At 45.1% G+C, this 16,451-nt stretch overlaps 1 protein-coding gene across 1 annotated transcript in view; it reads left to right on the top strand.

The window, feature by feature from the left end:
* The first annotated feature begins 4,007 nt into the window (after nt 1-4,007).
* LOC138663731 (zinc finger protein 271-like) overlaps nt 4,008-16,451 on the top strand; it is a 71,247-nt gene continuing 58,803 nt past the window's right edge. Inside the window, exon 1 of the mRNA XM_069750052.1 lies at nt 4,008-4,108. The gene's annotated coding sequence lies outside the window, so the exon portion shown is untranslated. The remainder of the gene's footprint in view (nt 4,109-16,451) is intronic.

The raw sequence follows: 16,451 nt of genomic DNA, 5'->3' as shown, positions 1-16,451 counted from the left end.
AAGCCATGAATCCGAAAGATATGAGAAATGAAGATTCTTGCTAATTCTGGAGCGGAGGGCAATCCAGGCAAAGGGATGAAGTGAGCCATCTTGGAGAATCGATCCACAACAACAAAAATGACTGTATGACCAGAGGACTTAGGCAGATCAGTAATAATGTCCATAGCGATATGCTGCCACGGAGCTGAAGGAACTGGAAGAGGATGTAGGAGACCGGAAGGCAGATGTCTGGGAACCTTGTTCATAGCACAAGATGGGCACGAAGCGACAAAACCTCGAACATCTGAAAGAAGGGATGGCCACCAATAATGGCGCGAGATTAGAGCGAGCGTTTTCTTGTACCCGACATGGCCTGCCAGTCTTGAGGCATGACCCCAACGTAGGACTCGAGACCTCTCGCTCACCCAGACAAGGGTTTTACCTGGTGGTAAGGAAGACAAGCTGACCGGAGCCATAAGAATAATTTTGCTGGGGTCCACGATGTGTGCTGGTTCCTCTACAACATCGGAAGCAAGAAATTACCTGGACAAAGCATCAGCCTTAAAGTTCTTGTCGCCAGGACGGAAATGTAGTTCAAAGTCAAAACGGGCAAAGAATAACGACCATCTGGCTTGTCGGGGATTCAATCTTTGCGCAGAGGGGATATATTCCAGGTTCTTGTGGTCTGTAAAGATCTTGAAAGGGTGAACAGCTCCCTCTAAGAGATAACGCCATTCCTCCAGCACCAATTTTATGGCCAATAGTTCCTTGGCGTAGTTTCTCTCCGAGGCGGAGAAGATTTTGGAAAAGAAACCACAAGTAGCCAGTCGTCTGGAAGAAGATCTCTGGGAGAGTACTGCACCAGCTCCAATGGCAGAAGCATCTACCTCGAGAATAAAGGGTTTGTTGATCTCAGGCCGACGGAGTACAGGAGCCGAGGCAAATGCATGTTTCAGAGACCGAAAAGCATCTTCAGCTTCGGAAGACCAGATGTGGGGATTGGATCCCTTGCGAGTCAAAGCAGAAATTGAGGCGACCAGAGTAGAGAAATGTGGGATAAACTGCCGGTAGTAATTGGCGAACCCAAGAAAACGTTGAATTGCTTTCACTCCTTGGGGGCGTGGCCAGTCAAGCACCCCAGACACTTTCTCCGGGTCCATTTGCAAGCCAGAGTCAGAAATAATATAGCCAAGAAACGGTAGCGAAGACTGCTCAAAAACGCATTTCTCGAGTTTGGCGTAATGACGATTCTCTCTAAGACGGGAGAGCACTTGACAGACATCTCTTCTGTGAGAAGCAAGATCAGCGGAGAACACCAGAATGTCGTCTAAGTACACCACCACACAGGAGTAGAGTAGATCTCGGAAAACATCATTCACAAACTCCTGGAATACTGCTGGAGCGTTACACAAGCCGAAAGGCATGACTAAATACTCATAGTGACCATCCCGGGTGTTGAAAGCAGTTTTCCATTCGTCTCCTGAACGTGTACGGATTAAGTTGTAAGCTCCACGAAGATCCAATTTCGTGAAAATTCAGGCTCCTCTCAGGCAAACAACTCAGGTATGAGTGGTAGCGGGTACTTGTTCTTGATTGTGAGATTGTTGAGACCACGGTAGTCTATACAAGGATGAACAGTCCCATCCTTCTTCTTAACGAAGAAAAAACCCGCACCTGCAGGGGAGGAGGATTTGCGAATAAAACCTTTGGTTAAATTCTCCCGGACGTATTCAGTCATGGCTTGAGTCTCGGCTGGAGACAACGGGTAGATTCGACCTCGAGGAGGAGTAGAGCCCGGAACTAAATCAATTGGGCAGTCGTAGGGTTGATGCGGAGGTAAGGTCTCAGCCTCTTTCTTATCGAAGACATCCAGGAAAGACAAATATGCTGAAGGTAAATTGGAAGACGCCGAGATAGGACGAGAAGATTCTCTTGGCAACACAGGAAGCAAACAGTTACTCTGGCAGAAGAGTCCCCAATGCAGAATTTCGCAAGACCGCCAGTCAATACAAGGCTCGTGAGTCCTTAACCAAGGAAGTCCAAGAAGAAACGTATGGGATAAAGAAGGCAGAACATAGAAGACGATCTTCTCACGATGCAGGATTCCAATTTGGAGTTCCAATTCTTCAGTAACTAACGTAACGGACTCCCGCAGAGGTTGGCCATTGACTGACGCAATCTGTCGAGGAGTCTCCAGGGATCTGACCGGAATCCGCAATCTCCTAACTGCCTCGAGTTGAATAAAGTTCCCGGCTGCCCCGGAATCTATATAAGCAGAGTCAGAGAAACGTTTATTTCCCAGATGTAAAAGAACAGAAAGAGTGAGTGGTTGAGAGGGTTCGGGGATACCTAGGGAGACCTCTCTTACTTGCCCTAGGTGGAGGCGTTTCCCGGCCTCAAAGGACAGGAACGCAAGAGATGAGACGCACTACCACAATAGAAACAGAGACCTTGAGCAAGCCTCTCTTTCCGACGCTGCTCCACAGGTTTAAGACGGTCCACCTGCATGGTTTCCGGGGAAGGAATCGACTCAGACCGAGAAGGGGAAAAATTAGGAGAAACCGGAGGAAGTCGAGGAAATCTCCTCTCTCTAGCGGATTCTCGAGAGCGTTCCTGGAAATGTAAATCAATGCGGGTTGCCAAAGCAATAAGATCCTCCAAAGACGTCGGAGTATCACAACCCGCCAACTCGTCCTTAATTCGAGGAGAAAGCCCCCGCCAGAAGGCTCCCACTAAAGCCTCATTATTCCATCCTAATTCGGATGAAAGGGTGCGAAACCGGATGGCGTATTGACCCACCGACAGCGTACCTTGATGAAGATTAAACAGAGACTCGGTGGTAGAGGCCAAACGACCCGGTTCATCAAATACTTTACGAAACATTTCAACAAAGGTGGAGAGTTGGGAAACAAGAGGATCATCCTGCTCCCAAAGGGGATTAACCCACGCCAAAGCCTCGCCCTCTAAATGAGAGATTACAAATGCCACTTTAGAACGGTCAGTGGGATACTGCATGGGAAGTAACTCAAAATGAAGCTGGCATTGATTTAAAAACCATCTGCACAATTTAGGATCCCCACTATAGCGAGGAGGTTTAGCCAGACGGGGAGACGGATGAGGAGCTGAAGCCTGAGAGGGAATGGGAGCGGAAGACTGGAGGGCACGAAGGCGATCATCCACAGAAGCCATAAAACTAAGAATATGAGCTTGAGTGTCACGCTGTTGGGCCAGCTCCTGTTGGAGACTTGCTAACAGAGAGGCGCTCCCAGGGTCGGAGGTCTGCAGGGACGAGAGTCGGGACTCCATGGCCTTCAAAAAGAACATAATCCTGGACTGATTCTCCCAGAGGAATAATAATTCCTTCTGGGTAGGAGTCGGGGTACCAGCGGGGTCTATGGCCTGTCTGTGCTGTGAGAATCAGACTGCACTCAGATGTCATCCGAGTGCAGTCCTATTGGAATACCTGCGGTGGACCCGCAGATCCACGACAACGAACCTCCCAAGGGTGAGCTGACCAGGTAGACCACCCCTTATACAGGGAGCGTTAGGGGCAGACCCAAGGGAGACTATTGCCGCAGAAGCTGGAACCCGGAGACAGGTAGTAGGAAGTACAAGATAGAGAAGCTAGGCGCAGGACGGACAGAGTGAAACAAGATGAAGTACAGTTAGGTAAGAGCTGGGAACCGGTGAGACCAAAGGAGAACTGCGAAGGGGAAGACACAAATGAAGCGGGACAGGACAGAGACTCCAGACTACAGAGTACGGAGAGGACACTGGGAGGACTGGACTGGTCGAGGAGACAAGGAAGCCTGGGAAGGCAGAGAAGCTGAACTGGCTGGACAGAGCGGAGACTCAGAACAGGCAGTGCAAAGACAATGGTGGACCTGAGTCACAGAAGCACAAATGACAGACAGGCAAAGAGCAGAGGAAGGAATCACCTTATATACATGGAGTGCTGGAGGACTTCCAGGTCACGGTCCTCCAGGATCACAGAGAGGAGATACAGAGCACCTGCAAATCAGAAAGAGGAAGTGCTGGAGTGGGTGGTGCGCACACGCACCCGACGAGAACCAGAGAGCAGAGAATGAAGGAGAGGACGCGCGCCTGCAGGAGGAGCGTGACGCAGCGGGTAAGAATGAGCGGAAGGAGTGGCCGTGACAAAAAGGATCTGGATGAGACATTAGAAGGGGATACGGATGGGGCATTACTATAAGATGAAGACCAGGGTGGGGCATTACTTTAAGAAAGGGACCAGAATGGGACATTACTATAAGAATGGGACCAGGATGTGTCGTTACTACAAGATGAGGACCATTATGGGGGACATTATTACCAGATAAGGACCAGGATGGGGACATTACTATAAGATGAGACAAGGATAGAGAAATTACTATAAGAAAGAGACTAGGATGGTGACACTACTCCAAGCTGAGGACCAGGATGGGGCAATACTTCAAGATTAGGACCTGGATTGGGCAGTACTACAAGATGAGGACTATGATGGGTCATTAGTACAAAATGGGAAGCAGGATGGGAACCTTACAATAATATGAGTACAGTACTAGAATATGGGGACATTACTACAAGAATGATCCCTGACCTGTACATCTGAAATTGTATCTGGTCTATTTGAGAGGACCAGATCTAGCAGATTACCTCTCGTTGGCTCATCTATCAGCTGAGGGAGTTAGTTATCTTAAACTGCGGATAAGAACTTGCAGCTTTTAAGGTACCGTCACATTAAGCGACGCTGCAGCAATCTAGACAACGATGCCTATCGCTGCAGCGTCGCTGTGTGGTCGCTGGAGAGCTGTCACACAGACAGCTCTCCAGCGACCAACGATGCCTAAGTCCCCGGGTAACAAGGGTAAACATTGGGTTACTAAGCGCAGGGCCGCGCTTAGTAACCCGATGTTTACCCTGGTTACCATTGTAAATGTAAAAAAAACAAACAGTACATACTTACATTCCGGTGTCTGTCGCGTCCCCCGGCGTTCTGCTTACCTGCACTGTGTAAGCGCCGGCCGTAAAGCAGAGCGGTGACGTCACTGCTGTGCTCTGCTTTACGGCCAGCCGGCGCTGACAGTGCAGGGAAGCTGACGCCGGGGGACGCGACAGACACCGGAATGTAAGTATGTACTGTTTTTTTTTTTTTTTACATTTACACTGGTAACCAGGGTAAATATCGGGTTACTAAGCATGGCCCTGCGCTTAGTAACCCGATGTTTACCTTGGTTACCAGTGAAGACATCGCTGGATCGGCGTCACACACGCCGATTCAGCGATGTCAGCGGGTGATCCAGCGACGAAATAAAGTTCTGGCCTTCTAGCTCCGACCAACGATGTCACAGCAGGATCCAGATTGCTGCTGCGTGTCAAACACAACAATATCGCTATCCAGGACGCTGCAACGTCACGGATCGCTATCGTTATCGTTACAAAGTTGTTCAGTGTGAAGGTACCTTTAGCACATCCAGAAGAATCTATTCTGGGAATATCTGAATATCTGGGTAGTTACCATCCCCCATAATAAGGACCCTATTATTATTTGATGCTTTTTTAATTTGTTGCAGCATTTCATCCTCTACCTGTTTCGCTTGTAGGAGGCTTCTTGCTATCTGCAATTTGCAGCTTTCCATTATTGCCATCCCCATGAACATTTTTCCACACTGACTATACATTATTATAGCTCCCCCCCAATGTCCCCCAATGTGGGGCTGTGCTAAAAAAAAATTGCAATGTCTGCATTTGTCTTTACAAACTCACATTATGTACTTTTTTTGTGGATTTATCATTCCTGTGAATCACTAACCTAATATTTAATTGTTCACCCACAGTTTTTTCTTAGAACTGCTTCATATCTATGTTGCGTAGAGTCACCCAACTTCTAGCACCTGTCAACTGTCATTCCAGTCCAGGATGCTTTGACTACATCCCACAATTTTTTGGCATTTGCTGGCTTTGCCTCATAAACAGCATCTTTTATGTCACCCCACAATGTCCGTAGATTGTGTTGGCCTCTCAACAACCTCAATTTTGTTGGACTGGAACCAAGGTTTTGCTCGTTTACTGGTGTGTTTAGCGTTGTTGTCTTGTTGACCTACTTCAAGGGCACCATAGTGGAATTTGGAGTGTGACTGAGGCTGTGGACAGGTGTCTTTTATACTGATAACAAGTTCAAACAGGTGCCATTACTACAGGTAATGAGTGGAGGAAAGAGGAGACTCTTAAAGAAGAAGTTACAGGTCTGTGAGAGCCAGAAATCTTGCATGTTTTTTGGTGACCAAATACTTATTGTCCACCATAATTTGCATAATAAATCTTGGCAAATCAGACAAAGTGATTTTCTGGATTCGTTTTCTCATTTTGACTCTCATAGTTGTGGTCTACCTATGACGTCAATTACTGGCCTCTCTCATCTTTTTAAGTGGGAGAACTTGCACAATTGGTGGCTGACTAAATACTTTTTTCCCAACTGTATCAGACTGCTAATATTTTAAACACTACTGTAAGAGTCTCCAACTCTCCAACATTTTGTTTGCAAGAATTCTTGCAATTGCCAGCAGAAATTTAATACTAGTAGCACATTTATTACTCCTACACACCTGATTAATGACCTTGCCCACTTAATCTCACTCTCTTTGTCTACTCAATTTCATTATTTGCATAATGACTCTCCTTCCCCCAGATCCTAGTTTAAAAGCTCCTCCATCCATCTAACCATTTTTTCCCCACCAGCACAGTTGCACCCTCCCCATTGAGGTGCAGCCCGTAGCTACCATACAGCCTGTAGAACAGAGAAGTCACACTTCTGGGTCCTGATCTTCCCCACCTCCACCCTCCTCCATATCACTGGCGCCAGCCAGAGCCGCTAAGTGAGCTCTAAACTCCTCTCCAAGTTTGCAATGCTCCCGAGTGTTGCAAACTGCACATTTAGATCCATTACCTGGGCTTCCAAACATGTAACTTGCTGACATTGAGCGCAGATATATTCACCCTCTAAGGCCGGAGTCACACTACAGCGAGATACGGCCGAGTCTCGCAGGTTAAAACCAAACTCTGGCGCCGGCACTCGAGAACGGAGCGTGCGGCCGCACAGCAATATATGGAGCTGCACGCTCCGCTCTGGAGTGCTGGTGCCAGAGTTTGTATTTAACCTGCGAGACTCGGCCGTATCTCGCTGTAGTGTGACTCAGGCCTAATGGCTGTTCAAGGAATGCATACATCTCACAAGACGCACACCTGGTGGCATTGTCCATGGAGCACAAACCCCCCCCCAAAAAAATAAAAACAGAAAGCAAAGGAAAACTAGTAAGGAAAACATCAAGCTATGCCCTTGTGTTAAACCATGATATTGTGCATAACTATACACTTATCTGCAGCTACCGCACTGCTCAGCAGCCTCGCGTAGAGTCCCCAGCAAGGATGGCGCCTGTCAAATGTTTGTAGCATTTAATTGGACCATAAATATCACAGATGAGAATTCCCCTCAGGCCGGGATCACACATACGCGAGATACGGCCGAGTCTCGCAGGTGATATCCCTCCTCTGGCGCCGGCACTTGGGAGCGGAGCGTGCAGCCGCACAGCAACACATGGAGCTGCACGCTCCGCTCCCAAGTGCCGGCGCCAGAGGAGGGATATCACCTGCGAGACTCGGCCGTATCTCGCGTATGTGTGATCCTGGCCTAAAGGTTTTATTGTGTCTGATCTAATAACGAGGCATCGGACCAAAGAAGGCTGCGCACAGGATATAGAGGATAATGTTCTACACTATACTCTATACTAGTCTTGTACATTTATAAATATGTTATATATATAGTTACATACGGCTCTGCTCCGTACACCCCATACACACACGGCTCCGCTCCGTACACCCCGTACACACACGGCTCTGCTCCGTACACCTCGTACACACACGGCTCTGCTCCGTATACCTTGTACACACATGGCTCCGCTCCGTACACCTTGTACACACACGGCTCCGCTCCGTACACCTTGTACACACAAGGCTCCGCTCTGTACACCTCGTACACACACGGCTCTGCTCCATACACCTCGTACACACGCGGCTCCGCTCCGTACACCTCGTACAGACACACGGCTCTGCTCCGTACACCTTGTACAAACACGGCTCCGCTCCGTACACCTCATACATACACGGCTCCGCTCCGTACACCTCGTACACACATGGCTCCGCTCCGTACACCTCGTACACACGGCTCCGCTCCGTACACCTCGTACACACACGGCTCCGCTCCGTACACCTTGTACACACGGCTCCGCTTCGTACACCTCGTACACACGGCTCTGCTACATCCGCACTGTGAGGCTATGTGTACACGTTGCGGATTAGCCTTAGGAATTTCTGGTGCGGATTTCTGCGTTTTTTACCCCTGCGGTTTTCTATAATGGAATGGGTACAAAAACGCTGCAGATCCGCATGCTACTGGCTGTGATTTTTTGAGGTTTTCTTCATGTTTTTTTCGCTATAAAAAAGCTATAAAACCGCAAAAAAAAGCATACATTATGCATCCCATCATTTAGAATGAATTCCGCAATTTTTGCGCACGTGATGCGTTTTTTTTTCCGAAAAAAAAACACATCGCGGTAAAAAATGCTTCATGTTAATTTTGCGGATTTTTTTGCGGATTTCCCACTATATAATGCATTGGGTAATGTCCGCAAAAATCCGCAAAAAAAACACCGAAAATGCACCAAAAACGCGGTAAAAACGCGCAAAAAAACGCATGCAGATTTCTTGCAGAAAATTTCAGGTTTTTCTCAGGAAATTTCTGCAAGAAATCCTGAACGTGTGCACATAGCCTTAATCCGCAGCGTTTCCGCATTGGATTTTCCACAACGTGTGCACAGCTTTTTTTTTTTTCTCATTGATTTACATTGTACTGTAAATCAATTGCGGATCTGCAGCGTTTCTGCACCGCAAAAAACGCTGTGGAACCTCAGAGAATCCGCAATGTGTGCACATACCCAACCCCCTCCTGACCCCACACATAAACTTCCCCTCATCCAGCACCATGACAACCAGCACAGCAGAGTCCTGCATACACTGAGGCCCCTGATCATGTGACCCCTGACTCCTCCCCTCCTGTGACCTCATCACAGGTCCTGTGTGCACAGAGCAGCCATATATGTGGAGTGCAGCTCTGCAGGTGGAGGTAGGTGCTGGAGCCCCGTTACTTTGGGATTGGCATCATTATATTTAACCCCTTCAGGATTGGGCTATTTTGCACTTCATATTAACATTTTTTTTTATTTATTTGGTATTCATTCCTAAATTATATCTATAATATGGACACATTTTATATTTTGGGGTAATTTTCACTATTTTGTTGCCTTCATACAAGATATAGGTGGTAAAGTGCCACGTTACCAGGTGCACAGCCCCGTCCCCCACACATGTTGCTCTGTGACTGCAGGGTGGTCACTGTGCACCCCTTATATGAGAGGGACCCCCTACGGTCGCACTTGTCTCCATTGTTTGGTTTCCCTACGTGCGCTCTCACTGTGCATATTAATATTGAGGGAATCGATGTGCAGAGACCAGGTCAGCAGTCTGCGGGGGCCGAACAGGATCCTTGTGAACCGCCTCCTCCCTCCCGACATCATCCGCTCCTCTTTTGATTAGTTGGGCAATGGCGGGTACCTCTTGCCGGCCCAGCTAATCAAATGTAATGTCTCTTAAATGTAAAACCGGCAATAATCTAAGAGGTTCGTATCTGAATTGCCAGCGGCTCAATAATAAACAATTCAGAAGAAAGAGGTGAAATCCTAATTCTTCTGCCCAAGGGAGAATTTAGAGGTAAGGTGACTATTAGTCCTAATACTAGTCGTTAGGGAGTTATATAAAATTTGCACCAATTTTTCCAAAAATTGAGTCAAAACCAAATCTACTCATCACCTCCCACAGAAACCTCCATTCCCCCGAGTCCTGATTTGTTCACAGTTTGAGCTCTTAAGTGGAAGACAAGTGTTGAGTCTACAGTTATCAGTCGTCTTGTAGCCTAATTGGTTCTGCATGTATAATTTTAGCAAGAATCTTGCTGATCCTATTTGCCAGAATTTTGGGTAAAATTTTAATGTAATTATTTAAGAGCAAAATGCGTATAGAAGACCCACAATCATTAGGGTCCTTACCAGGATTAGGCTAGGTTCACATTGCGTTAGGGCAATCCGTTTAGCATAGCGCTAGCGGATTGCGCTAACACAATGTCTTTAGAGGGGTCGCGTTTGTGGTTCCCGCTAGCGCAGATCCCCGATCTGCGCTAGCGAGGAACGGACCTCGGACGCACCTCGGACACTGCAAGCAGCGTCCGAGGTCCGTCACAAAATAACGGCACATCGCTAGCGCGTGCTGAAAATGGCATGCGCTAGCGATGCGCTACAGAGAAAAATCACATTGCTGTCAATGGGTGCGCTAACGGACCCGTTGCACAGCGTTAATTGCGACATTTTCGCCATGCAACGCAGTCCGTTAGCGTTAACCCATTAACGCAATGTGAACCTAGCCTTAGGGATCAAGACTATCAGGGCTTCTGGTAAAGAATTTGGCAACAGTCCAGTTTCTAAGAAACAATTCTACAGTTTAAGCAATTTGGGGGCCAAACAATAATCATTTTTTTTTTTGTACCACTCGATAGGAAAACCGTCAGTCCCAGTAGGTTTTCTATTGAAAAGAACATGATGGAGTCAGTCGCTTCTTTTTCAGTTCTGTCTCCATCAAGCAAATCAGGGAAGGCACTGGAAAGGAAGTGTCAAATATGTCACTGATTCTGATCTGAGTTGCCTACAGGTATATACACTGACGAGAAAAGGCGTAACAATGCTTAGGACTTTTGACTTTCAAGCTCCATATCTCACCGTCCATTTCTGCTTCGAACTTGAGACTACCATCATTTTATGAATAATCATCTTGGATATCTCATAAATAAATTTGGCTTGCAACTATTTAGCATATGATTAGTTATGCAGATTCTTGTCATATCATTGCATTGTTGCTGTTTTGCTCCTAAGATTTCAATTTTAATTTTTTTATCATTTTGTTAATCCACCTTTTGGCTTTCAACATTGCCTGAATCTTTCTGGACATGCCCTCGATTAGATTCAAACATTTCTCTACCGAAATCTGATCCTAGGTCTCTTTTTCACGTTCCCAAAGTTGGTGCATACTGGTGGACTTACTTGGGTATGTATACAGCTTTTTCTTCAACTCACTTGTTCAATTGGTTTCAGGTCTAGAGACTGTGCGGCTAATTCAGCACCTCTACTTCATTGTTATTGAACTACTTATTCACCAATCTCGACATATGCTTTAGGTTGTTGTCCAGCTGAAACGCTATATTGTCGTTTTCATACCCATAGTACTCGGTGTATTAAGTAACTCGTCTTGTTAGATACTCTCATTTAGCTTAGCATTGAGATCACCATCGATCCTGGTCCAATGCCTTTGGCTGAGAAACAACCCCATATCATCAGGCTTCCTCCACCAAACTTGACAGTTCCTTCAATGTCTCGATTCGTGAGCCCCTTTTTTCATTGTTTCTTCATGTCACATTTTTAACCATCAGAGCCTGGTCTATTGACTTTCGTAACATCGCTCCAAATCGTCATTTTCCAATATTCTAGCATCCACTTTTCATACTATTTTGTACTATTTCTCGAGTCTGTTATGGAACTGCAACACAGAACTAGGATAGAAGGGGGAAAACTGACCCTGCACTGAGACTAGGCTGATACCCTATGATGGAGTGGGCGACCCATTCCTTGCGAATAGACTCACCGACGATCCTAGGTTAATCTCAGTGAAGACCTATAGATAGGGGAAAGGAGGTCCCTGAAAGATCTAAGGACTGGGTATAATAACAGGTCACCTCCTAATAGAAAACACAGAGACGGCTGCAGGAACCAACTGAAAACAGAAACTAAGGCTAGCAGAACCAGAGATCCCAGAACTGCACAATATCAAACACAGAAAGCTATCAAAGCACCTAGCCAGAACTCTAGCAGATTAACACTGTTGTCCAGCAAGGAATGGGAGGCAGGTGCTGGGTAATAAAGGGTGATACAATCACCTGACCTAAGGCAACATAGCACCAGGGGAAAAAGACCAGCAATCAGAAAACCACAACAAGATGGCGGATGGTCAAAAACAAAACAGATTCTAACAGAGTCGACTCTTCTTAGGACGATATTGAAGTCAAGGTTTCTTCATCTTCTTCTGGGCCACCATTACAGAATTGTGTAATGTGTGTGGCACGGTGCTTGCATGTATGTCTGTGATCTCACTATTATGAAGCATATGAGTCACATCCACTGCCGTGTTTGTCACACCAGAACCAGGACTGTGGAGTTGGAGTAGATATAAATTGGACCAACTCAGTCTCTTAAAATATATAATAAATTGGGTACAGTAGTTCAATACAATATGTGATGTAAATTTTTTCATAAGAATTTAGGAAAGTTATGAAATGTCCAATAAATTTCTGATCTGTTCCTGATCTAAGGATCTCGGCTTTTAGCTGAGATTAATTTACTCTGCACTTTATGTACATGCTCGTTAGTAAGGCAGTGCTGTGGAGTCGGAGTCAGAAGTCAGGGAAATCGAGGAGTTGTAGGTTTGACTTACTGACTCAGCCCTGAGCACAATGGATAGACCTTGTGATGAGCCAACTTGTTGATGTCCATATTTTGCTTGGATATCCACCTCTTGGCTTTTGAATGGATGGACAAAGTTCATTTCGTATTCTGCCAACTGTCATGGCTCTCATCTTGATGCAGTTTGGCATTTTTCTTGGACGAGAGACTGCTATTGATCAAGCTGTTTTTCTTTTCTTAGGAAATCTTCTTCATGGCTCCTCCTCAATTCGAACCAGTAACCTTTCGCTTGGGAATGAACCTAATAACACACTGAGCTATTAGGGAATGTGAGAACAGGTTATATTTTGTAGTATATAGGAGAAAGAAATGATTCCACTACTAGGAGCAAAACAGTAGCAATACAGTAACATAACAAGAATCTGCTTAGCAAATCATTTGCTAAAGAGATGCAAGTCAAAATTTATGTATGAGATATGGAGCCTGAAAGTCAAACATCATAAACATTGTAACCCTTTTTCTCGTCAGTCTAATGTATGCAAAGGTTTAATTTCAATATATTCAACTAACAAGATTTGATGTTCTTTCCTTAATTGGATAAACTTGAAATGGTTATCTAGTGTGGTGTGTGACACATAATTATTCTTATTTATTAAGATATTGACTTTGTCAAATGCTATCTTTTGATTGTGCTATGTGAGCCTTGGTTGGGGTCGACCATTAATGGTCAAAGGTTTTTCTTTGCCTGTTGGCATTTTAAATGTTTTTATGATGTGGTGTATTTTTGCTGTTTTTGTTACCTAACGTATATACTCGAGTACAAGCCGAGATTTTCAGCCCATTTTTTGGGGCTGAAAGTGCCCCTCTCGGCTTAAACTCAAGTTGTTGTCCCAGGGGGTCGGCGGGAGAGGGGGAGCAGCAGCTGTCAAATTATACTTACCTGCTCCCGGCGCGTCTCTGCACGTTCCTGCTTCTCCGGCACCCGCAGCTCTTCCTGTGTTCAACCGTCACGTGATACCACTCATTAAAGTAATGAATATGGATGCATATTCATTACTTTAATGAGTGGTATGATGTGACCGCTGAACACTGGAACAAGCTGCCGGCGCCGGAGACCATCTGTCACTGACAAGCAGGGACTGCGCCGGGAGCAGGTGAGTATAACGGGGGTGAGCATTGCGCGATATTCACCTCTCCCCGTTCCACCGCCGGGCGCCACTCCGTCTTCTGTGTTTTCTGGCTGTGACTGTTGAGGTTAGAGGACGCGATGACGTGTTTAGTGTGCCGCCGCCCCCTGCCTGAACAGTCACTGCGGAGGACGCGGAAGACAGCGGTGCGCAGCGGTGGAATGGGGAGAGGTGAATATCTCAAGTGACGGGGGCCTGAGCGACGTGAGGTGAGTATGCAACAGCATATGAGGCATAATCTATGGAGCATCTTATGGGGCATAATCTATGGAGCATCTTATGGGGTCATCAACCTTTATGCCGCATTGTATGATGCATAATCTATGGAGCATCTTATGGGGCATAATCTATGGAGCATCATATGGGACATAATCTATGGAACATCTTATGGGGCATAATCTATGGAGCATCTTATGGGGAATAATCTATGGAGCACCTTATGGGGCCATCAACCTTTATGCCGCATTGTATGGGGCATAATCTATGGAGCATTTTATGGGGCATAATCTATGGAGCATCTTATGGGATATAATCTATGGAGCATCTTATGTGGCACAATCTATGGAGCCTCTTATGGGGCATAATCTATGGAGCATCTTATGGGGCCAATATTAACCTTTATGCACAATTGTATGGGGCACATGTTTCTATGGAGCATTTTATGGGGCCATTATTAACCTTTATGCACAATTGTATGGGGCACCTGTTTCGATGGAGCATCTTATGGGGCCATAATCGACCTTTATGCAGCACTGTATGGGGCAAATGTTTCTATAAAGCATCTTATGGGGCCATTATTATCCTTTGTGCAGCATTGTATGTGGCATATTTTAATATGGAGCATCTTATGGGGCCCATCATAAACTGTATGGAGCATTATATGGGGCATATTTTGAATGGAGCATCTTATGGGGCCCATCATGAACTGTATGGAGCATTATATGGGGCTCCTGATTCAATATGGATATTCAAAAACACTTAACCTACTGATGTCTCAATTAATTTTACTTTTATTGGTATCTATTTTTATTTTTGAAATTTACTGGTAGCTGCTGCATTTCCCACCCTAGGCTTATACTCGAGTCATTAAGTTTTCCCATTTTTTGTGGCAAAATTAGGGGTCTCGGCTTATACTCTGGTCAGCTTATACTCGAGTATATACGGTAATTAAATAAATTATTATTTTTCAGGTGATCCCTGTATCTATGCATATTCTTTTGCTCTCCTTGTTTTTTCATGTGCATTTTGTATGCATAAGGCTGATCCCTGATTGATATGTTTCTCTATTTGTGGTGCCCTCAAACCCTCTTGCTTTTTACATCATTAGACTCCGCTTCAGACAGATGATTTTCTAAGGCCAGTTTAGTTCTTTGTAATGATTTGCTAAACTCTAAGATTGCAAAGGAGAAGGACCCCAGTTAATGGCTTTAATGGTCTCCTATACAACCAGGTCCAGAGTTGAGGCTGCATTAACCTTCCAATAAATTTCAGCTTCTTTATCCATATGATCTTGTAGCTCCTACTGTTCAAAGGGGGACAGCTTTGAACTTAGCTGAGATATAGGACCAAGTGGAGTGGAGAGTGGTCCAATGTTCTTCTGAGGAGGTAGGATTTATCATTTACCAAATGAAAGCATTACACAGATTCAAAACATAAACCATTAAGGGAAAATGTGTTATGTGTATGAAAATTACATAACTATATAACATCATGTGGATGCAGAAGTGTCCACATCTCCTGGAGTGGGTATCCTGAAGCCCACGTAGATAAGTGTAGAGATGCTGTGGGTTGATTTGTGTGAGCCAATTGCGCATCTTTTTCAAAGTTAAAATCTAACTATCCTAAAAATATTATTGAGGCAGGATCCAATTTGACAACCTTGGACATTATGTTATGCAAGATTTTTAACTCGCCAGGAGCTGGTAAGTATAAATTATTTAAAGTAAGAGGGTGATTATGCAAGACACCGTGGAAAATGAGCTATCAGACTCCAGGATAAAAGTGAATCTGCCCACATACAAATTGCATTGTTTTTGCCACTAAAACTGTAATGACTCTAGTGTAGTTGGAGTAATTAACATGGTAGGTTCAGTCTACAAACACGTGTGACCCTGGCTCTTGCAAGAATACGATCTGAGGAAAGTACATTTTAAGAATATTGACTACCAGTGCTCTTTTGAATATTGAGTTCATGCCTTTCACATTACAAGAGACCGTTTTAAACTTAGTATTAGCCAAAAACAAAGAAAAATTTACTGTACAGAACAGAATAAAACTATGTACAGCTCTGGCAAAAATTAAGATACCACTGCACAGTTTTATAAAAAATCAGCTTCTCTACATGTCTGACAGCCATTCCATTCCAGTGTCAGTTGAATTCCAACCAGAGTACACCTCATTCTACTTAATGTGCTTCTGATTAGGTGATAACCTGAACCAAATCTTATTTAACGAAGGAAAGTATAAAAAACCCTGCTGTGGTGTTCACAATCCTCTTGCAATAGGACAAGCTGGATGGCAAAACATGTGCTAGTAATATCCCAAAAGTAATAGGAATGAAAAAATAACTTTGAACCATGCCAAAGGAGTTGAAAAGAAAAGTCTTGACTGAGGAAAAGAAGGGCTCAATTTTAGCTTTACTAGCAGAGGGACACAGTGAGCGTCATGTTGC

The sequence above is a fragment of the Ranitomeya imitator genome, chromosome 2, assembly GCF_032444005.1.
Source record: "Ranitomeya imitator isolate aRanImi1 chromosome 2, aRanImi1.pri, whole genome shotgun sequence".
NCBI lineage: Eukaryota > Metazoa > Chordata > Amphibia > Anura > Dendrobatidae > Ranitomeya > Ranitomeya imitator.
The sequence above is the reverse complement of the archived record's forward strand: the minus strand, read 5'-3'. Positions and strand labels throughout refer to the sequence as shown.